We start from the raw sequence: 23,545 nt of genomic DNA, 5'->3' as shown, positions 1-23,545 counted from the left end.
TTTCAACTACCATTATTTAAAGGAATTATTTGTCAACAAGGGGAAGTGTAGAGTGACCTATTATTTTAATTTGCATCTATTATTATTTATTATATTTATTATTATATTTATTATTATATATTATATAATTAATATATAATAACTATATATATTATATTATTATATTTATTATTATTATAAAATGAGTTTATTCACCCTTAGTGTCTCTTCTCTGTAGGTTTTCTGCTTATGCCAGTGTTTCTATGGGGTTTTAGTATTTTATTTTCTGATTTCTGAAAAAAAATCCTTTTTAGTTTATTTTTATTGTTAGTTTTTGAGACAAGACCTAGCTCTGTCACCCAAGCAGGAGTGCAGTGGCACAGTCTCAGCTCACTGCAGCTTCTGCCAGGCCCACACAATCTATCCACCTCACCTTCCCAAAGTGCAGGGATTACAGGTGTGTGCCACAGTACACGACCCCCTTTCTATCTTAAAGATACCAAGTCCTGTTTCAAATGTAAAACAACTTGACAAAATAGGGCACTTGGATTTTACGTTACCTAAAAAGTTACATTTGTTGTGATGTTTTTGTTTGCATTTCTATTTGGCGAATAGAAATTTTACATTTGTATGTTATCAAGTCGGTGGCTGTTTCCCTTTCTAATTTATTACACAGTCTTTCCTTCTCAAGAAGTTGAAAAACATTTAATATATTTGTTCTATTTTTATGATATAGTTTTCTTTAATTGTTTAATCTGGCTGGGGTTTCTGTTTGTGGATGGTGAAAAGAAAAATCCTCAGTTGAAGGAGAATCTTTACATTCCTCTTGCAGCTGTTAGCATGTTCTGCTAATAAAACTTATTAAAATAGCTCTGATTCCGAAACACCTTGAATTAAACAGTGGATTCTGTTTCTCAGTGATTGGTTTTGTTCCACCAATTCCCTTGACCTCGTCTCATGTAGTATCACACTGTTTGTCGTACCTTGAGATAGAGGTTAGGGCTGGTTTGTTTCCGTTAGTGTTATTCTTTGATAATCTTATTTATTTTTCCAGTTTCATTTTAAAATACAAGTTGCAGAAGAGTTTAGATTATGGACTCTGCAGCTGGACTTACTAAATTCAAATCCTCAGTTGATGCTGTCCAGCCCTGAAACACCTGGGCAGTTGCTTGACCTTTCTCTATGCCTCAGTTTTCTCATCTGCACACAGAAAGTATATTTAGGGGAGTTGTTGTGAGAATTCGTAGAGTTAAAGTACGTACCGCTCATGTATTAATAATTGGCACAGAGTAAGCTTTAAACATGCTAGTTATTCTCGCAATTTTGTGAAGTTCAAACCTCGTCCTATTGGGATATTGACTGCAATTACGTTAAACCAAACCTATGGATTGATTGGGGAGGATTGATCACTCGCTCTTCAGGACCTTAGTTTGCGTTATTCAAGTTCTATCGTTCTATCGCACATTTTCTCAGTGAGCATTTGCAGTTTTACCCACATGTGGTTGGAGTCTTAATTAACTAGAGCAATTAAGACCTGAGTTGGGAGGAGGGATTCTGATCACCTCAAATCTATCCCAATGGGACCATTGAACTGGATGTTCCCACTAGTGTCTTGAACAGGATGAGACTCTTACTAGGGATAGTTAATAAATACGATAGAAGTAGTATCAACCTCTCCTCTCTCTGGTGACCCTACAGCAAGACCCTTCCTGATTTGGATATTGTCATTGGCACGAGAGGTGGCTGGCAGCAGAGGTGATGTAGACTGGGCTTGACCTCTGGGTACCACTACCAGGCTTGTTGCAGGGGAAGGCAAGGTTGAGCACTCCAGCCTTCCCTTCTGGATCAGGCTCCAGACCTTGTTCAAGCTGCATCCCTGCATCAGAAAAAAGTAGGAGCCCTCAACTTACCAGCCCTCGCCCTGCTCATTCCATTAGAAACAGGGATTAAATTGCACAGACTGTTTCTTCCTGGCATCTACGTATGAGGAACACTTATTGACTCATATCCTTTCTTTCACTCAGCTAGTTAACATTTCCCATGTTAGGAACTACAGCATTCTTCCCGCTCCCACTTGCAGACCAGCACAACGTGGTTACTTCTGCTTTCTTATCAAGTACACGCTGTTCATGAATACATCTGGAACTTGCTCTCCTTTCCTTCTCTCAAGGCTAAAGAACTGCACACAGAACATGTTTAATAAATATCGTTTTCTTCATATGTCACAGTTTTCATTTAAATATTTTACAGATACTGCAATTCCTTCGTTATGTCTATAAATTGGATTTTAAAAAATGCTTTAAATTTTATTACAAATTTTAAAGAAATGTTACTGATTTTTTGAATGTGTATGTTTTAGCAAGCTCTTATTTTTCTTTCATAACTTCTGTTAAATTAATGTTTTCCTTATTCCTGTTCCTCGCCACTGATTTAGAAACTATGCATTCTTTTTTCTGTTCTTTTAATGTCTTCCTAAAATTTTTAATGCACATATTTGAGGATTTCAAATTAATATCTTTATACTCTTTTCCAAGTATGTGATATGACCTTAAAATGGTTTCACTCTGATCTCCCTAACATCATTTGTTCTTATTATCTAGTGGTTACATCTTGTTATTTGTTCTTTATTCTTTCATGCCAGCAAACTCAGCTTTAATCTCTTGTTTTTTTCAATCTTTTATTTAAAAAGTAATCACAGACTCACAGGAAATTGCAAAGATAGTACAGAGAGATTCCTGTACCTCCCACCCAGTTTCATCCCTAACCCCTGGCAACTTATCTGTTCTCCCTGTTAATCACTGGGTCATTTCAAGACTGTCAGACAAATGGGATCATGCAGTATGTGGCCATCTGAGACAGACTCTCTTCCCACATTGCAATGCCGTTGACATCCAACCACGTTGTTGAGTATATCAATAGTTTGTTCTTTTTATTACTAACTGGTACACCACCATTTCGTTTTTATTCCCGCAACATCGTTATTGTTACCTTTTTGATATGTTTGTTACTTCTCTGCTTACTATTATTTCTTGCATCTACCTCCTTCTGAATTTAATTTCCTGCTTGATGAAAGTGCTGTAGCCTTCAGTAATTCTTTCCATGAGTGTTTGCTAGTGCTAAATTTTTTCAGTCTTCATTTATCCCAAATGATCCTTCCGCCCTCTTTCTTTGAATGGTAGTTTAGATGAATAGAAGGTTCTAGATTTAAGGTAGTTTTTTTGTCGTTGTTTTGATTTTTGATGGAGTCTCAGTCTCAGGCTGGAGTGCGGTGGCATGATCTCAGCTCACTGCAACCTTCGCCTCCCGGGTTCAAGTGATTCTTATGCCTCAGTCTCCCAAATAGCTGGGATTATAGGTATGTGCCACCATGCCTGGCAGATTTAAGATTATTTTTTGACAAAACTTTGACGATATATACTATTATCTTCTGTATTCTGTTGTTGTCATTCATTTACAGGTGACCTTGTTGGCCGTCCCCTTCTGTACCCCTCACTACTGCTGCCATGACTTTTAAGATGACCTTGTTGCCTTTTGCCTTCCACAGTTTTGCTGCAGTGTATTTAATGTGTATTTCTTTTTATTTATCCCATTCTTGTTTCAGAACAAATATTCAAAATGAAGATTCATACTTTCTTTAAAGCATAGAAAATGTTTAGCCAACATGTCTTTAATATTTTCTTCTTCCCTTTATTCTTTTTCTAAAGTCGGGATTATTGAAGGCCAGATTATATGCGGTAGCATTCAGCTCATTTATATATATATATATATATATATATATATATAGTTCAGTGATTTTTAACATATATAGTGTTGTAAACACCACTATAACCATAATACAGAATATTTTCATCACCCCAAAAAGTTCTCTCACCTAGTTGATCTTCTGTCTCTGCCCCATCCCCTGACAACTTTGTCAGATTGATGTCTCTATAGTTTTGCATTTTGTAGGTAATCTTATACATGGTATTACATGGAATTACAGTATGAAATGTTTGTGTGTAATCTTATACATGGAATTACGTATGAAATGTTTGTGTGTACTCTTATACGTGGAATTACAGTATGAAATGTTTGTGTGTAATCTTATACGTGGAATTACGTATGAAATGTTTGTGTGTAATCTTATATGTGGAATTACAGTATGAAATGTTTGTGTGTACTCTTATACGTGGAATTACAGTATGAAATGTTTGTGTGTAATCTTCTATGTGGAATTACAGTATGAAATGTTTGTGTGTACTCTTATACGTGGAATTACAGTATGAAATGTTTGTGTGTACTCTTATACGTGGAATTACAGTATGAAATGTTTGTGTGTAATCTTATACGTGGAATTACGTATGAAATGTTTGTGTGTAATCTTATATGTGGAATTACAGTATGAAATGTTTGTGTGTACTCTTATACGTGGAATTACAGTATGAAATGTTTGTGTGTACTCTTATACGTGGAATTACAGTATGAAATGTTTGTGTGTACTCTTATACATGGAATTACAGTATGAAATGTTTGTGTGTACTCTTATACGTGGAATTACAGTATGAAATGTTTGTGTGTACTCTTATACGTGGAATTACAGTATGAAATGTTTGTGTGTAATCTTCTATGTGGAATTACAGTATGAAATGTTTGTGTGTACTCTTATACGTGGAATTACAGTATGAAATGTTTGTGTGTACTCTTATACGTGGAATTACAGTATGAAATGTTTGTGTGTAATCTTATACGTGGAATTACGTATGAAATGTTTGTGTGTACTCTTATACGTGGAATTACAGTATGAAATGTTTGTGTGTAATCTTATACGTGGAATTACGTATGAAATGTTTGTGTGTACTCTTATACGTGGAATTACAGTATGAAATGTTCGTGTGTAATCTTCTATGTGGAATTACAGTATGAAATGTTTGTGTGTAATCTTCTATGTGGAATTACAGTATGAAATGTTTGTGTCTGGCTTTTTTTTGGTTTCACTTAGCACAGTACACTTGGGGGTTGTTGATATTGTTGCATGTACTCAGTGATTCCTTCCTTTTCATTGTCATGTAGTATTTCATTGTAAGGTTGTACCATAATTTGTTTATGTGTTCAGCAGTTGATGGATATCTGGGCTTTTTCCTGGTTTGAATGATTATGAATAGGCTACTATAAATATTCGTGTTCAGGTCTTTTAGGGGACATGTATTTTATTTCTTTTGGGTAAATAAGATTGGGATTATTGGTTCATATGGTAATTGCATGGGTAGTTTTATAAGAAACTGTTTTCCAGTTGGGTGCAGTGGCTCATGCCTGTAATTCCAGCACTTTGGGAGACCAAGGTGGGTGATCATAAGGTCGGGAGATCGAGACTATCCTGGCCAACATGGTAAAACCCCATCTCTACTAAAAATACAGAAAAAAAAATTAGCCGGGCATGGTGGCGCATGCCTGTAGTTCCAGCTGCTCGGAGGCTGAGGCAGTGGAATCTCTTGAACCCAGGAGGTGGAGGTTGCAGTGAGCTGAGATCACGCCATTGCACTGCAGCCTGTGTGACAGAGTGAGACTCTGTCTCACAAAAACAAAAAACAAAACAAAACAAAACAAAAAAAACCCTGTTTTCCAAAGTGGCTGTAGCACTTTGCACTTTGCATTCCCGTAAACTCTGCATAGAATTCCATTTGCTCCATGCCCTTACCGGCACTTAGTATTGATAGCTTTTTTTAAATTGTCATTCTAAAAGGAGTGTAGTGGCATCTCACAGTGGCCTGAATTTCCCTAGTGAGCAGTTATGTTGAGCATCTTTCTCACGTGCCATTTACAGACATCCCCAATACACTTGTTTGACTATAATTTTTCAACTTGATGGTGTGAAAGTGATAGAAATTCAGTAGAAACCATACTTTGAGTACCCATGTGCCCATTCTATTTTTCATTTTCAACCAATTATTGGATTCTGGTACAGTATTCAATAAATTGCCGGAAATATTCAACACAGTTTTATAAAATGGGCTTTGTGTTAGATTATTTTGCCTAGCTGTAGGCTATGTAAGTTTTCTGAGCACATTTAAGGTAGGATAGGCTAAGCTCTGATGTTCCACAGGCTAATTGAGTATATTAAATGCATTTTTGGCTTATAATATTTTCAATTTAAGTTGGGTTGAGACATGACCCCATCATAAGTTAAGGAGTATATGTATATATCTTCTTTGGTGAAATGTTTGTTCAAATATTTTGTTCAGTTTTAAAATTAGTCTTTTAAAAATATTGTGTTTTGAGACCTTTAAATATTCTCAATATATGTCTTTTATGAAATATGTGTTTTGCAAATATTTTCTCCCTGTCTGTGGCTTGTCTTTTGCTTTTAATTTCTATTTACTTTTTAAATAGAGATCACAGGGATTTTCTCTTAAGAGTTCGTCTACAAGTTTTATAGTTTAGGTTTTACATTTAGGTCTAGGATCTAATTTGTGTGTGTGTTGTGAGGTAAGAGTTGAAGTTCTTTTCCCCAGTTCCCACAAATTTTAATATGCTATTCTGTTAAATATTTTTATTCTGTTAAATAATTTTCCTGATTTCTTCTTTGAGCCATGGATTATTAAAAATGTTTTACTTAGTTTTCACATATGTAGGGGATTTTCCAGACATCTTTCTGTTATTGATGTCTAATGCAATCGTTTGTGGTCAGAGAACCTGAATATTTTAAATTTATTAAACTTTATTTCATGACTCATAATATGATGTGTTTTGGTAAATGTGTTAAGTGTTCCATGTGCACTTGAAAAGAAGATGTGATCTTTTGTTGGCAGAGTGCTCTGTAAATGTCAATTAGATCAAGTTGGTTCATATTGTTTCTCAAATCTTCTGTGCATTTATTGATTTTCTTTTTCATCCATAGATTATTAAGATGGACTTGGAAATAAATTCTAATTTTGGATTTGTCTATTTCTTTTTTTGGTCCAACCAGTTTTTATTTCATGAATTTGAAGATGAGTTATTAGGCTTATAAATGTTTAGGAATTGCCTTGTACTTTTGATTACTTGACCTTGTCATTTTTTTTTTTTTTTTTTTTTTTTTTGAGATGGAGTTTTGCTATTGTCGCCCAGGCTAAAATGCAATAGCTCAGTCTTGGCTCACTGCAACTTCTGCCTCCTGGGTTCAGGCAATTCTCCTGCCTCAGCCTCCCAAGTAGCTGGGATTACAGGCATGCACCACCATGCCTGGCTAATTTTTGTATTTTAGGAGAGACAGCATTTTATCATGTTAGTCAGGCTGGTCTTGAACTTCTGACCTCAGGTGATGTGCCCGCCTCAGCCTCCCAAAATGTTGGGACTATAGGCATGAGCCACCACACCCTGCCTTTTGGAAAGCTTTTAATGACTGATTTTATCTCTTTACTTGCTATAGATCTGTTCAAGTTTTTATTTCTTCTTGGGTCAATTTTGGTAGTTTTGTGTTTCTAAATATTTTTCCATCTCTTCTAGGTTATCTAACTTGTTGGTGTGCAATTGTTCATAGTATTCTCTTATAAGTCTTCAAGTTTTTTTAAGGTTGGTAGTAATGTCCCAATTTTTATTATGTTTTATTTTTTAGATAATTGTATCTTCTTTCTTTTTTGTGTAGTAAGCCTAGTTGAAGTTTTGTAAATTGTATTGGCCTTTTTTGAAGGACTAACTTTGCTTTGTTTATTTTCTCTATTATCTTTCTATTCTCTACTTAATTCATCTCTGCTCCAATCTTCCTTCTGCTAGCTTCATGTTTAGTTTGCTCTTCTTTTTGTAGTTTCTTAAGATGTTGTTAGGTTATACTTTATTTCTTCTTATTATTTCATATACTTATTTACTGCATGTACAACTTTTTCAAAGTGTCTATTCAGATGTTCTCTCCATTTCAAAAATTGGGTTGCTGTGTTCTTCCTATTAACTTGTAGTGGTTCCTTGGATTTGCATCCTTTGGATGCAAATATTTGTTCGGATGAAAACACATGGACATAGGGAGGGGAACAACACACACTGGAGCTGTCAGGGGGATCGGGGAGGGAAAGCATCAGGATAAGTAGCTAATGTATGTGGAGCTTAGAGGGTTGATAGGTACAGCAGACCACCATGTCACACGTTTACCTATGTAACGTATCTTCACATTCTGCACATGTATCCCAGAACTTAAAACCAAAAAACAAATATTTATTTAGATATAGACATTGCAAATATTTTGTTCATCTGTGTCTTTGATTTCGAGTGTTTTTCAAAGAGTAAAGCTTAAAGTTTTGTTGAAGCCCAATTTATTAACTGTTTTTAATGTTTCATGCCTTCTATATCCTAAGTAACCATTGTCTACTCCACAGTTTGCAAGAACTTCTCCTATCTTTTCTTCAAGAAGTTTAAATATTTTAGATATAGGTCTAAGATCCATCTTGAGTTAATAACTGTTTGATGTGAGATAAGGGTTAAGGTTAATTTCCAATAGACCTCTAGTTCTTTTAGAAACGTTTGTTCAAAAGACTATTTCTTTTCATTAAATTAAGTTGGAACTTTGGAATCTTAATGGAAAACCAACTGTCTTGGCTTGGTAATAACTTGTTACTTGTTAATCTCTTCCTAGAATCTCTATTCTGTTCCATTTCTTCTATTCTACTCCAATTACAAAGTTGTTTTTAATAGTGAAGCTGCATAGAATGTCTTAAAGTCAGGTAGTGTAAATTTTCCAGCTTTGTTCTTTTTTCAAATTAATTTTGACTATTCTAAGTTGTTTGCATTGCCATTTTCCTTTCAGAATCAGCTTGTTAATTTCTTCAAAAAATTTCAATGATATTTTGATAATAACATTAAATCTATAGATCAATTTTATGAGAGCTGACATTATTACGACTTTGAATCTTTTAATACATGAACATGATGTATATCTCAAACTATTCTTTACGTTTTCTCAGCAGTTTTTCATGTAGCAGTGTTGTGAATATTTTGTTAAATGTGTATTCATGGTTTTTCACACTTATAAATATCTTCATAAAAATTTCAGTTTAAATTTGTGTTAGTAGATTGAAATAAAACTGACTTTGTATGTATCCTCTGACATTGATACATTTACTTAATTATTAAATGTATTAAGTTAATAAGTTTAAAAATATATTTCCTATGACATTCTATGAATATGATCATATCTTCTGTGGATAAAAACCTTTTTGCTTTATCACTAAGATTTATGACTTTTATTTCTTTTGCTTTCCTTATTATGCTGGCTAGGAGCACCATTAAAATGTTGATTGGGAGTTGTGAAGTAGACATTCCTTCTTGTTTCCTGATCATAGGAGGAAATTTTATGTCTTTTGGCTATAAAGTATAAGGGTAGGTATTGATTTTTAAATGCTTATTGTCATTATCACTTGGAGAAAATTCTTTTCTATTCCTAGACTTATGCCAGGTTTTGTCATGCATAGGTGTTGAGTTTTGTCAAATGCCATTCCTGCATCTATTGAGATAATCATGTGGTTTAGTTTTTCATGTGTAAAAATCACTAATTCTATTTCTTGATTTTTTAATGATAAGACAACACTGTATTTCTGGGATATAGCACATACAGCCATAATGTGTTACCCTGTTTACCTGTTGTTGGACTTGATTTGCTAATGTTTGTTGAGGAACTTTTTTTGTTTATGTTTATGAGGAATACTGGTTTGTACATTTTTTTGTAATGTCGTTTTTGCTATCAGAGTAATGCTGGCCTCAAAGTGATGTGGGAAGTATTCCTTTGTTCATTATTTTTCTGAGACGGTTTTGCCTGGTTGGTATTTTCTACCTAAATATTTGCACAAATTCATCAGTGAAACTATCTGGACTTGGAATTTCCTTTGTGGAAGTATTTTAAATTATGAATTCAATTTCTTTAATATAAAGGGGCTTTCAGATTTTATATTTCTTTTTGCATCAGTTTGGTAATTTGCGTTCTTCAGGGAATTTGTCTGTTTTATCTAAGTTACCACATATTGGTATAAGCTGTTAATATAGTCTCTTACTATCTTTTAATGCCTGTAGATCTATAGTGATATCTCACTTTTAAAAAATTTCAACTTTTATTATAGGTTAAAGGGTACACATGTAGGTTTGTTACATGGGTAAATTATGTGATGCTGAGGCTTGGGGTCCCAATGATCTCACCACCTAGACAGTAAGCACTGTATCCATCAGGTGGTTCTTCATCTTACACCCCCTCCCTTCCTCCCTCTCACATCTAGTGATCCTAAACGTTTATTTTTCCTATCTTTATGTTCATGTGTATTCAATGTCTAGCTCCTACTTATAAGTGAGAATATGTGGTATTTGGTTTTCTATTCTTGTGGTGGATCACTTAGGATAATGACCTCCAGCTCTATCCATGTTGCTGCAAAGGACATGATTTTATTCTTTTTTGTGATTGTGTAGTATTCTATGCTGTATATATATCACGTTTTCTTTATCCAATCTAGTGTGATGGGCACTTAGGTTGATTATATGACTTTACTGTTATAAATAGCAACACCAATGCAATGAACATATAGATGCATGTGTCTTTTTGATAGGATGAGTTACTTTCCTTTGGGTATGTACCCAGGAGTGGGATTGCTGGGTCAAATGGTAGTTGTATTCTTTGGATATCTCCATACCATTTTCCAGAGTGGTTGAGCTAATTTACATTTCTCCCAACAGTGTCCGAGCATTTCCTTTTTTCTGTAGCCTCGCTGACATCTGTTGTTTTTTCGACTTTTCAGTAATAGCCATTCTGACTGGTGTGAGGTGGTATTTCTCTGTGGTTTTGATTTACATTTATCTGATGATTAGTGATGTTGAGCATTTTTTCACATTTATTAGGCGCTTGTATGTCTTCTTTTGAGAAGTATCTGTTCATGTCCTTTGCCTATTTTTTATTTGGATTTTTTTGTTTGTTGCTGGTTGATTTAAGTTCCTTGTAGATTCTGCATATTAGTCATTTGTCAGATACGTAGTTTGTGAATATTTTCTCCCTTTCTATAGGTTGTCTGTTTGCTCTGTTGGTAATTTATTTTGCTGTGCTGAAGTGGTTAAGTTTAATTAGGTCCCACTTGTCAATTTTTGTTTTTGTCATGATTGCTTTTGGGGACTTGGCTAAGTTAAATTCTTTGTCAAAGCCTATGTTAAGAAGGGTATTTCCGAAGGTTTTTTCTAGGGTTTTTATAGTTTGAGGTCTTACATTTAAATAGTTAATCAATCTTGAGTTAATTTTTATATGTGGTAAGAGATAGAGGCCCAATTTCATTCTTCTGCATATGGCTAGCCACTTATCCCAGCACCATTCAATAAATAGGGAGTTCTTTTCCCACTGCTTATTTTTGTTGATTTTGTTGAAGAGCAGATGGTGTAAGTATGCAGGTTTATTTCTGGGTTCTCTATGCTGTTCCATTGGTCTATGTGCCTGTTTTTGTACCAGTACCATACTGTATAGTTTGAAGTTGGACAGTGTAATGCCTCTGGCTTTGTTCTTTTTGCTTAGGATTCCTTTGGCTACTAGGGCTCTTTTTTTTGGCTTCAAATGTATTTTGGAATAGATTTTTCTAATTCTGTGAAAAATGACATTGGAATTTTGATAGGGATAGCATTGCACAGTATGACCGTTTTAACTGTATTGACTCTTCTAATCCCAGAGCATGGAATATATTTCTATTTATTTTTTGTCATCTCTGATTTCTTTCAGCAGTGTTTTGTAGTTCTCCTTGTAGAGATCTTTCACCTTCTTGTTAGATAAATTCCTAGGTATTTTGTTTTCTTTGTGGCTAACGTAAATCAAATGGTGTTTCTGATTTGGTTCTCAGCTAGAACGTTATTGGTGTATACATATGCTACTGACTTTTGTACATTGATTTTTGTATCCTGAGACTTTACCAAATTTCTTTATCAGTTCCAGGAGCTTTTTAGCAGAGTCTTTAGGGTATTCTATGTGTAGAATTATATTTTTTGGCAAAGAGAGATAGTTTGGCTTCCTTCTTTTACTATTTGGATGCCTTTTGCTTCTTTCCCTTACCTGATTGCCCTGGCTAGAACTGCCAGTATTATGTTGAATAGGAGTGGTGACAGTGGACATCCTTGTCTTGTTCTAGTCCACAAGGGGAATGGTTCCAGCTTTTGCCCATTCAGTGTGATGTTGACTGTGAGTTTTTCACAGACTCATTATTTTGAGTTATATTCCTTCAATGTCCAATCTTTTGAGGACTTTCTTTATGAAGGAATGTTATCGATGGCTTTTTTTTGTATCTGTTGAGATGATCATATGATTCTTATTTTTGATTCTGTTTATGTGCTGAATCACGTTTATTGATTTGTATATGTTGAACCAGTCTTGCATCCCAGAAATGAAGCCTACTTGATAATGGTCTACCATTTTTGTTTGTTTGTTTGAGATGTAGTCTCACTCTGTCACCCAAGCTGGAGAACAATGGCATGATCTCGGCTCACTGAAACCTCTGCCTCCCAGGTTTAAGTGATTCTCCTGCCTCAGCCTCCTGCGTAGCTGGGATTACAGGTGGATACCACTATGCCTGGCTAATTTTTGTATTTTTAGTAGAGACGGGGTTTTACCACATTGGCCAGGCTGGTCTTAAACTCCTAACCTCAAGAGATCCACCTGCCTCAGCCTCTCAAAGTGCCAGGATTACAGGCATGAGCCACTACACCCAGCCTCATTTAACATCGTGATATGCTGCTGGATTCAATTTGCTAGTATGTTGTTGAGGATTGCTGCATCTATGTTCATGAGGAATATTGGCCTGAAGTTTTCCTTTTTTTTGTTATATCTCTGCCAGATTTTGGTATCAGGATGATGCTGGCTTCGTAGAATGAGTTAAGGAGCCCCACTTACTTGATTTTTTGGAACAGTTTCAGTAGGATTGGCATCAATTCTTTTTTGTGTAACTGACAGAATTTGGCTGTAAATCCATTTGGCCCAGGGCTCTTTGTCTGGTAGGTTTTTGATTACTGATCCAATTCCTGAACTTCCTATTGGTCTGTTCAGGTTTTCACTTTCTTCCTGATTCAATCTTGGGAAGTGGTTTATTTCCAGGAGTATACCTGTTTCCTGTAGAGTTTCTAATTTGCATACACAGAAGTGTTTATAATAGTCTCTGAGGATCTTTTATATTTCTGTGGGATTGGTTGTAATGTCGTCTTTGTCATTTCTGTTTGTACTTATTTGAATCTTTTTTTTTTCTTTGTTAATCTAGCTAATGGCATATCAATCTAATTTATTCTTTCCAATAACCAAGTCTTGGTTTCATTGGTTTTTTGTATGGACTTTGGGTCTGAATTTTATTCAGTTCTTCTTTAGTTTCAGTTATTTTCTTCAAATAGTTTTGGAGTTAGATTGTTATTTTTTTCTAGTTCCTCTAAATTGCAATATTAGATTGTTAATTTGAGATATTTCTTACCTTTTGATGACGATGTTTAGTGGTATAAATTTACCTCTTAACACTGCTTTAGCTGCATCCTAAAGGTTTTGATAAATTGTGTCTCTTTTTTTTTTTTCTTGAGATGGAGTCTCACACTGTCACCCAGGCTGTATTGCAGTGGTGTGATCTCAGCTCACTGCAAGCTCTGCCTCCTGGTTTCAAGCAATTCTCCTGCCTCAGCCTCCCGAGTAGCTGGAACTACAGGCATGCACCACCACACCCAACTAATTTTTTTGCATTTTTATTAGAGATGGGGTTTCACCATGTTGGTGAGCATGGTCTTGATCTTCTGACCTTGTGCTCCACCTGCCTTGGCCTCCCGTAGTGCTGGGATTACAGGTATGAGCCACCACGCCTGGCCCCTTTGTCTCTATTTTCATTAATTTAAAAGAATATTTAAAATTTTTGCCTTTATTTCATTTTGCCCAAGAGTTATTTAGAAGCAAGTTGTTTAATTTCCAGGTTTTGTGTAATTTTGAGAGCTCTTCTTGGTGTTTACTTCTATTTTTATTGCTCCATAGTCCTTATATCTCATTTTTATTACTGATATTGGAATTTGCTTCTCTTTTTTTTCTTCATCAGTTAATCTGGAATTTATTTTAATTCACATCTTGAAATAACCACATTTTAGTTTATCGACTTCAAGTGTTTGTCTATTTTCTGTTTGTTTCTTCTGTTACCTTTATTATTTGCATTCTCCTACCTTGAATGAATTTAATTTTGTTTTCTAACTTCTTAAGGTTAGAGAATTGATTTTAGAAATTTAAATTTTTTTAATATAAGCATTTAAAGCTATAACATTTTCTCTATTATTTTATTTGCATTCCACAATTTTTATATATTTTGTTTTCATTGCTGTTCAGTTCAAAGTGTTTTCTGATTTCTTATGTGATTATTTCTTTGACTTATTTTTTCTAAGCATGCTGTTTAATTTCCAAATATTTGGAAACTTTCCAGATATTTTTTCTGTAGAGTTCTATTTTAATTCCTTTGTGATCAGATCAGAAATGTACTCTAATGATTTCATTTATTTTAAATGTATTGAGTTCTTTTGCATGGCCCACAATATGGTCTGTATGGGCTATGTTCCATGTGCACTTGAAGAAAATGTGTATTTGACTATAGTTGGGTGTGGTTTTGTGTAAATCTCAATCAGGTTAGGTTGCTTAATAGTGTTTTTCCAGTCATTTACTTCTTTGCTGATATTCTTTTTGCTCTATCAAGCACTGAGACAAGAATACTACAATTTAAAACTATCGTAATGTACATATTTGTTTATTTTTTCAGTTCTGACAGTTTTTTTCTTCATGTATTTTGAAGCTCTGTAATTGTGCACATTTAAAAAATGGTTATATCTTCCTTGTGAGTTGAACTTTTTGACATTATGAAATGTTTCATCTGTAGTGATACGCCTGTTCCTAAAGTCTGCTTTACCTATTATTAACATAGTTACTCCAGCATTCTTAAAATTAAAGTTTGCATGGTATGTGTTTTTCTTTTACTTTTGAACTATCTGTGTCTTTATGTTTAAAGTTCATTTATTAGAGACATATAGTTTCTTGTAACATATAGTTGAAGTTTCTTTTTTTATTCATCTGTTACTTGTTTTAACTGGAATGCTTGGAGCATTTACATTTAATGTAATTATTGATATGGTTCTCTTTTAGCTTTCATTTTAGTACTTGTTTTCCAGTTTTGTTCTTGGTTTATTTCTAACTTTTCTAATTTAGTTTAATTGGGTTTTATTTGTTTAGTATTCTATTTTATCTTTGCTATTAGCTTATATGCTATGTCTCCCTTAGTCTTTGTTTAATGAGATTGTTCTCTGAGTTACTATATACATATTTGAAACTTATCTCAGTCTATTTTAGATTAATGTACTACTTTACATATCATATAAGAACCACACAGCAGAATATTTTTATTTCCCCCTCTTTTTGTTTGTGCTTTTGATGTCATACATTAATCCCAAAATATGTTGCTATTATTTTTGTGTTAAATAATTAATTGTGGTTTTAAAGAAATTAAAAAACGAGAAACACAAATCTTATATTTGTCTGCATATTTACCATTTCTGATGCTCTTCATTTCTTTGAGTGGATCTGGTTTTCCATCTGGTATCATTTTTCTTCAAGTTAAATGACATTTTTACACCTTTTTTGCAGTACAGGTTTCTTGTGGATGAATTCTCTCACATTTTGTATGTCTGAAAAAGTATTTATTTTGTCTTTATTTTAAAGTGTGTGTGTGTGTGTGTGTGTGTATGTATAAAGGATATATGTCTATCCTCTATAGATGTTCTACAAATATGTAGAAGTTCTACATAGTTTCTCATTCTGGTGATCGGAACTTGAAAATCTTCCAATTTGAGGAAGTTTTTATTTGAACTTAGAGTTTCCTAGACCCTACGAAGTATGCAGCTTAATATTCATCCATGTACACAATGAGACTCTTAGGCAGTTTTTTTTTTTTTAAAGATACCGTGTCTCACTATGTTGCCTAGGCTGGATTTGCATAGCTGAGGTCAAGTGATTCTCTTGTCTCATCTCAGCCTCCAAAGTAGCTGGGATTCTTATGAAGATTTGTTTAGCTCTTTCACTGTGTAGCTTCCTCTTTTCTGATATAACCTTTCAAGTTGCCATAGCCTCCCCAATAAGCTCTCTCTTCTCAGCTCAGCAGGACCACCTTGCTCTCCCTCTCCCTGTGCTGGAATCTAGAATTGCCAGGAGATTATAGGGGACTCATGTGTTTTTCTTCCCACAGAAATCACAGCCTCACACTGCCTGTATCAGCTTTTTAAATTTCTTTTCCACTCGCTATTTATTTATGGTGGGAGGGCATGTTGACTACCAATGACTTCAACAAGGCATAAACTGTTTAATCTTTCATTACAATACGGTGTAGAAACACTAACTTTGAATTTAAAACAAACAAAGCAAAACCGTTCCTATATTCCCAGATTTTTAGGGCTTTTCATTATTATTTTTTGGATGTGTTAATTATTTAAATAAGTTAAATAGATAATAAATATAACACTTTTTCCGTTAGTGGTTAACCCCTTTGTATATCTTTAGCTGAAGTTATAGCTAAACAACACAGTCATAGTCGATATTGTTTTTTTTTGTTACATATTCGTTTAGTTTATATATATATGTATAGAATTTCTGGGAGAAGTTTTTTGTTTGTTTTTGTTTTTGTTTTGAGACAGGATCTGGCTCCATCGCCCAGGCTGGAGTGCAGTGTGTAGCTATAACAGCTCACTATGCAACCTCTGCCTCCTGGGCTCAAGTGATCCTCTCACCTCAGCCTCCGCAGTAGCTGGGATTACAGGCATGCGCCACCATGCCTGGCTAATTCTTGTATTTTTTGTAGAGATGAGTTTTGCTATGTTGCTCAGGCTAGTCTCAAACTCCTGGATTTAAGCAATCTTCCTGCCTTGACCTCCCACAGTGCTGGCATTATAGGCATGAACCATCGTGCCCAACCAGGAGGGGATTTTTTTAAAGCACTATTCTCAAAATAGCATAATTAGATGAAAATTTTTCTTAGATCTTTGAAAATGAGAATATCTTTCTGTTGCTTTTAAACATAAATGATAAGTTTGTGTATAGCATTCCTGTTTTTTACATTAAAAATGTCTCTATCAACTTTTAGAATTTATTATTGAACATGAGACAAACATGGTTTTAATTCCTTTGAGGGTAATACATTTTTTTTGTTGTTGTTCTGCTAGTATGCTTGTAGAATTTCCCCCATTCTTCAAGTCAATATTCTGGAATGTTCTATTCAATAAATTGTCTAAGGTTATCATCAATGCTTCCAGTCTACAAATTTATTTATTTTTTGCTTTTTAGGGACTAGATCTTCCTCCTTTGCCCAGGCTGGGGAGCAGTAGCACAAGCCATACCTCATTTCAACCTTGAACTCCCTGACTCAAGTAGTCCACCTCAGCCTCCTGAGCAGCTAGAACTACAGGCATGCATCACCATATCTGGCTAATTTAATTTTTTTTTTGCAAAGACAGGGTCTTGCCATTTGCCCAGGCTGGTCTTGAACTCCTAGCCGCAAACAGTCCTCCTGCCTTCACTTCCCAATGTTCTAGGATTTCAGGCGGGAGCCACCATGCTTGGCCAACCTACAATATTAAATAGTTAAGTCTATTAAGTCTATAATTAAGTCTATAAAATATTCTTTTGTAATATCTATTATTATTGCTTTTAGTTGGATTGTCCTTTTTTTTTTTTGAGATAGTGTCTCACTCTGTCACCCAGGCTGGAGTGCAGTGGTGCGACCTCAGCTCATTGCAACCTCTGCCTCCTGGGTTCAAGCAATTCTCCTGCCTCAGCCACCCAAGCAGCTAAAATTACAGGCACACGCTACCACACCAGAGAAATTTTTGTATGTTTAGTAGAGACAGGATTTTGCCATGTTGGTCATGCTGGTCTTGAACTCCTGACCTAAGGTGATTCACCCACCTTGGCCTTCCAAAGTCCTGGGCTTACAGGTGTGAGCTTCTGAGCCCAGCCCATTCTCTTATCTTTGTTCTCTACTCATTTGATTCTCTGCAGCATCATAAATACTTTTTTTTTTTTTTTTTTAGTAGAGACGGGGTTTCACCATGTTGACCAGGATGGTCTCGATCTCTTGACCTCGTGATCCACCCGCCTCGGCCCCTCAAAGTACTGGGATTGCACATAAATACTTTTTAACTTTGCTTCCACTATGATTTTAATTTTTTTCTACTGTATTCTTAGACATTAAAAAATTAGTTATCTTCTTATTTTAGTTCTCTAGTTTGCCCGGTTTTTAACAATTAAGTAGGCCAACACATGAGATATATTCCTCAAAATTTCCTCATATTTTAATGAAATAAGTCTGTATTATGGAAAAGATCTAATTATTTTCTCATCAGAATATCTAGGCCAGAATTCTTTTGGCCACAACGTTTTTCTCCTAAGTCCCTCTTTCTTCCACATCCTTATCTTGAGTGATTGAGTAATTGGATTGAAGGAGTAATTTTCGAGAACTGCCCTTAGCCTTCTGTGTCTGTTCACCTGAGTGTTCATAGATCAGACACGTTCTGAAGCCGGGGGGCACCTTGGAATTTGACTCCCAATGCAGTTCATAGTGCAACCCGGCTTTTTTTTCTAAGTGTGTAGTCCCACCACAGTCTCCAGGCAATATAAAACGGTCTTTAAAATATAGATGAGGCCAAGATGGGTGGATTGCTTGAGGTCAGGAGTTCGAGACCAGCCTCATCAACATGGTGAAACCCTGTCTCTACTAGAACAGTACAAAATTAGCTAGGCATGGTGGGCATGCCTGTAATCCCAGCTACTTAGGAGGCTGAGTGAGCAGCAGAATCACTTGAATTGGAGAGGTGAAAGTTGCAGTGAGCCAAGATTGTGTCATTGTACTCCAGCCTGGGCAACAACAGTGAAACTCAGTCTCAAAAGAAAAAAAAAGAAAAAGAAAAGGTAATAGCTTAAGACTTTCTAGTGCTCTGAGGCAATGACTTTAGTCAGTGGATGACTGATTAATTAAGTATTAACTAAGAGTGTCGTCTAGGTGTGGCAGCTCTCACCTGTAATCCCAGTGCTTTGGGAGGCTAATGCAGGAGAACTGCTTGAGGCCAGGAGTTCAAGAACAGCCTGGACAACCTAGTGAGTCCCTATCTCTACAAAAATTAATTAGCTGTGTGCAATGTGTATGCCTGTAGTCCCAGCTATTTGAGAGACTGGGGTGGGAGTCTGGGCTGGGAGGATCACTTGAGCCCAGCAGTCGGCAGTTACAGGGAGTTATGATTGCACCACTGCACTTCAGCCTAGGTGACAAGAGCGGGACTGTGTCTTTGGGAAAAAAAAGTATGATGAATGTTACCAAGGTTAAGAGGGCTATGGTGGATATACTGTCGGAATAACTTAATCTACCTAAGGAGGAAAGAGAAGCCTTCCTTAGAAAGTGATAACTCAAAAGAGAAAATTTTAATGTTGAATTATCATTGGCTAGGTTGAGAGATGGAAAGTGGAAGAGAAAGAAAAACACATACACAAAGCAAAAATTACATGTCAATATGGTGAGTTGAGAAGCAGGTGCCACATCAAGGAATACTGGAGGATATCAGTAAAAGGGAGAGTAGGCTGGGCGCGGTGGCTCACACCTATAATCCCAGCACTTTGGGAGGCCGAGACGGGTGGATCACAAGGTCAAGAGATCAAGGCCATCCTGGTCAACATGGTGAAACCCTGTCTCTACTAAAAATACAAAAATTAGCTGGGCATGGTGGCGCATGCCTGTAGTCCCAGCTACTCGGGAGGCTGAGGCAGGAGAATTGCCTGGACCCAGGAGACGGAGGTTGCAGTGAGCTAAGATCGCGCCATTGCACTCCAGCCTGGGTAACAAGAGCAAAACTCCGTCTCAAAAAAAAAAGGGGAGAGTGATAGAGTGTGCAGGAAGGAGGATTCTATAAGATCCTGTGAGTTTTAAGATTTTCTACAAAAGAAAAGTCGAAGTAAAAAGTTTTAAATAGCTATGGGTAGTGGGCATGGGTAAGTACATGACCAGCTTTCTGTTTTAGAAAGATCTTTCTGATTGCAGATTAATTGGATTTGGGGTGAGACACAAGGTTCGTGGCTAGGCAGCTAGATTGGAGGCTACTACAGAAGCCCAGCTGAAAGACAGTTGTGGGCTGGGCACAGTGGCTCATGCCTGTAATCCCAGCAATTTGGGAGGCTGAGGCGGGTGGGTCACTTGAGGCCAGGAGTTCAAGACCAGCCTGGCCAACATAGAGAAACCCCATTTCCACTAAAAATACAAAAATTAGCCAGATGTGGTGGTGCATGCCTATAGTCCTAGCTACTGGGGGAGGCTGAGGCAGGAGAATTGCATGAACCCAGGAGATAGAGGTTGCAGTGAGCCAAGATTGTGCCACTGAACTCCAGCCTGGGTGATAGAGTGAGATTCCATCTCCCAAAAAAAAAGACAATGGTGACTTGAAAGACAGTCGTGGGGTACAGAGGAATACACAGATGTGGAAAATCCTTAACATGTTGAATCAACAGGACCAGATTTTGGAGTGTATGCAAGAGAAAGAGTCAAAAATAACTGATATTTTTAGTTTGAGCAGCTAAATAGATAATGCCATTTATTGAGGTAGGGGATAATGGCACAGGAACAAGTATGGGAGAAGAAGCGGGAGAAGTTTGGAGGTCAGGTCTGGTCATATCAGGAAATATACCATGTGGATCTGGAGTTCATTATTCTCAAGAAAGGAGAATAAGTAAAAATACTTAGAAAAAGTGGGAAGGAAACCAGGAAAATATGGCCGCTCTGACCCCGTGGAAAAGTATATTTTTCAAAAAGAACAGTCAATGGTATCACATGTTGCAGATAAACAAATCACATAAGATCAAACAAACAGGATTCAAAGGTGTTCTTTAGATTTAGTCGCAAGAAGGCTCTGATTTTTCTTGGTTAGAGCAGTTTCAGTGGAAGAAGTGTAAGTCACAATGTTCAGGACTGAGGTGGAGGGAAGAAATGCAAGTCATCAGAGTGGACAGCCATTTCAAGAGGTTCAACTTTCACCCTGACTTCTCCACTCTGAAGGACACTTAAAAATATTTTATTTTTCTTAGAAAATTTTGAGCATTATATGCTTTGGCATAGATGTTTACTTGTCAATTTTGTCTGAAATATGTTGGTTATCTCATGATTATAAAAATTAAAAATGCTTACTTTGTATAAGTTTTCTCTTATAGCACTTTTAATTATGGGTTTGATCTATTTGCTCATTTTTTCTGCAGAAACATTCATTTGTTCAGTCTTTATGATCTATTCAATTTATCTGCCAACTTCTATATTTCCTTTTTATCTTTATTCAGTCTATTACTATTTCTTAAATTCTCAGTATCATTTCATCAGGTTTTGGCACCGTTAAGTCTTTCTTTTACCTTTTCCTATATGATCATTTTTTTTAAATTTTAGTTTTTTAATGGGTTGACCGTTTATGTCAGATTGTTTAACTTAAGGAAAATTGTATCTGTCATATCCTACTGAACATAAGAGGTAGATCTTTTCTGAACTATTATTTCATGAAGTTTAGTAGAAGATCATTTATCTTGAAGTCTATATGTAAGAGTATATGATGGAATTGTCATATACGTGCTATGTCCTTTTAAAAACCATTGTCTAGATTTAAAAATAATTTGTTATAATAATTGAAGAATAATTTTCTGAAATGAATGGTCCATGGTGATGGTGAGCTCCATTGAGCCATATCAGTGATGGTGAGAGTTGTAATAGATGGATAAAGGATGCCTTTACCGGATGCCATTTTATACTGTGAAAAGCTTACACATTTTATGGAACAAGTGTCATTTAGTACTGATTACTGAACAGAAGATGGGTCAGAGGTAGAAGCTGGAAGAGAAACCTGAAAAACAAAAGCAGAGCAAAAAAAGCAGTTGACAGCTCTTTTCATCAACACTGTGGTGCGTTTCATTCCTCAGTTTCTGTGCTGCTGTTTGTTACATCAGATCCTGTCTCTTCAGATCAACAAAGATTTCCTGGAAATAAAAACTTCATTTCAAAAAGTAATTTGTCATTTTTATGTTTGTATTATTTTTAATGGAAACAGTGCGAGCAAATTCTCTCTGTATGAGACTTGATAAGTAAAATGTTTGTTGTGTTTCCATTACTAAATACTTGGTTATGTTTTTCCCATTTTCAAGTTAGTCCAGATTTTTTACGGGTGTAGTTGATGATTTATATTTTCTACATTCTTCAGTTAGTTTGCTTGATACATTTTTGTTAGAGAAAACTCTTGTAGGGTATACATGCCTTTAAAACGAATATGTTTTTGGCCAGGTGTAGTGGCTCATGCCTGTAATCCCAGCACTTTGGGAGGCGGAGGTGAGTGGTTCACTTGAGGTCAGGAGTTTGAGACCATCCTGGCCAACATGACAAAATCTCATCTCTACTAAAAATATAAACATTAGCTGGATATCATGCTGCATGCCTGTAGTCCCAGCTACTCAGGAGGCTGAGGCAGGAAAATCGCTTGAACCCAGGAGACGGAGGTTGCAGTGAGCCAAGATTGCACTACTGCACTCCAGCCTGGACAACAGAGTGAGACTGTCTCAAGGAAAATCAAAAGAAAACACTAATATATATTTTTTCAATACTGTAGATTCCCCCATACATGGGGGAAATACATGTTCTATGATGTATTTTTTCTTTTTACCATTCTACTTGTTTGAGGTTAATATATGTAATACTGGAAATATTCTGTAAGAGATCAGATTGTGGACATTCTGGCTAAGTCATCCTTTATTGTTACCTTACAAGAAAATATTCTTTGAAACTTCCTTAGCTCTTTACTCCTTTCTCTTGAACTCCAGAGAGTTCTGTAGTGTCTCTTAATTTCTCATCCTGGCATCTTTAGACTCCATTATCTTTGGTTGTGGCAAGAAACGGGAAGAGCAGTTGATTGCTGTCTCCACAGTTGACATCAACAGTCAACATATGGAAATTGTCAGACAAGTCATTTCATCTTATTATCCAGTTTTTTTTCAGACAGCACGCAGATTCTAAGTAAGAGAGGTGAGTCTACATGGATTGTTTTATACTTGCAGATTCATAAGCATACAGATGGAAAAAGATGGCAGGCTGCTAGCACACTGAGGTGCTCTCAAGTGTACAGGTTCAATAGATCTCCCTTATCCTTCCAAAAGGGAGTTTATTATCTGCCTGCTACAGCAGTTCTCCCCAAATGCCACCCCAGTTTCTACTCACCTCTCTTTTTCACTTACGTTTACATTCTTTATCTGATCCACAGACTCAACTCTTTTTCTGATACATTTTTTTAAAACTGACATTTGCCTAATTTGGATTCAGGAATTCTCTTTCAATCACAACAGTATTACATTCTAAATAATCCCATACATGCGTCATCATATGCAGAGCTTCATACAAAGTTCATTTTCCATATGTAGTATTTAATCAGACAATATCTTCCGATCTTAGGAGGATATACTTTTTGGTCTTTTTGTACTTTTTTTTTGGTCTTGATGCATGTGGCCCATCAGACTCCACATTAATTTTTATTTTCTACTTCTTGAATATACAGTGATATACCAAGA

Source organism: Callithrix jacchus, chromosome 20, assembly GCF_049354715.1.
Source record: "Callithrix jacchus isolate 240 chromosome 20, calJac240_pri, whole genome shotgun sequence".
Classification (NCBI taxonomy): Eukaryota; Metazoa; Chordata; class Mammalia; order Primates; family Cebidae; genus Callithrix; species Callithrix jacchus.
Note: the sequence above shows the minus strand (reverse complement) of the source record.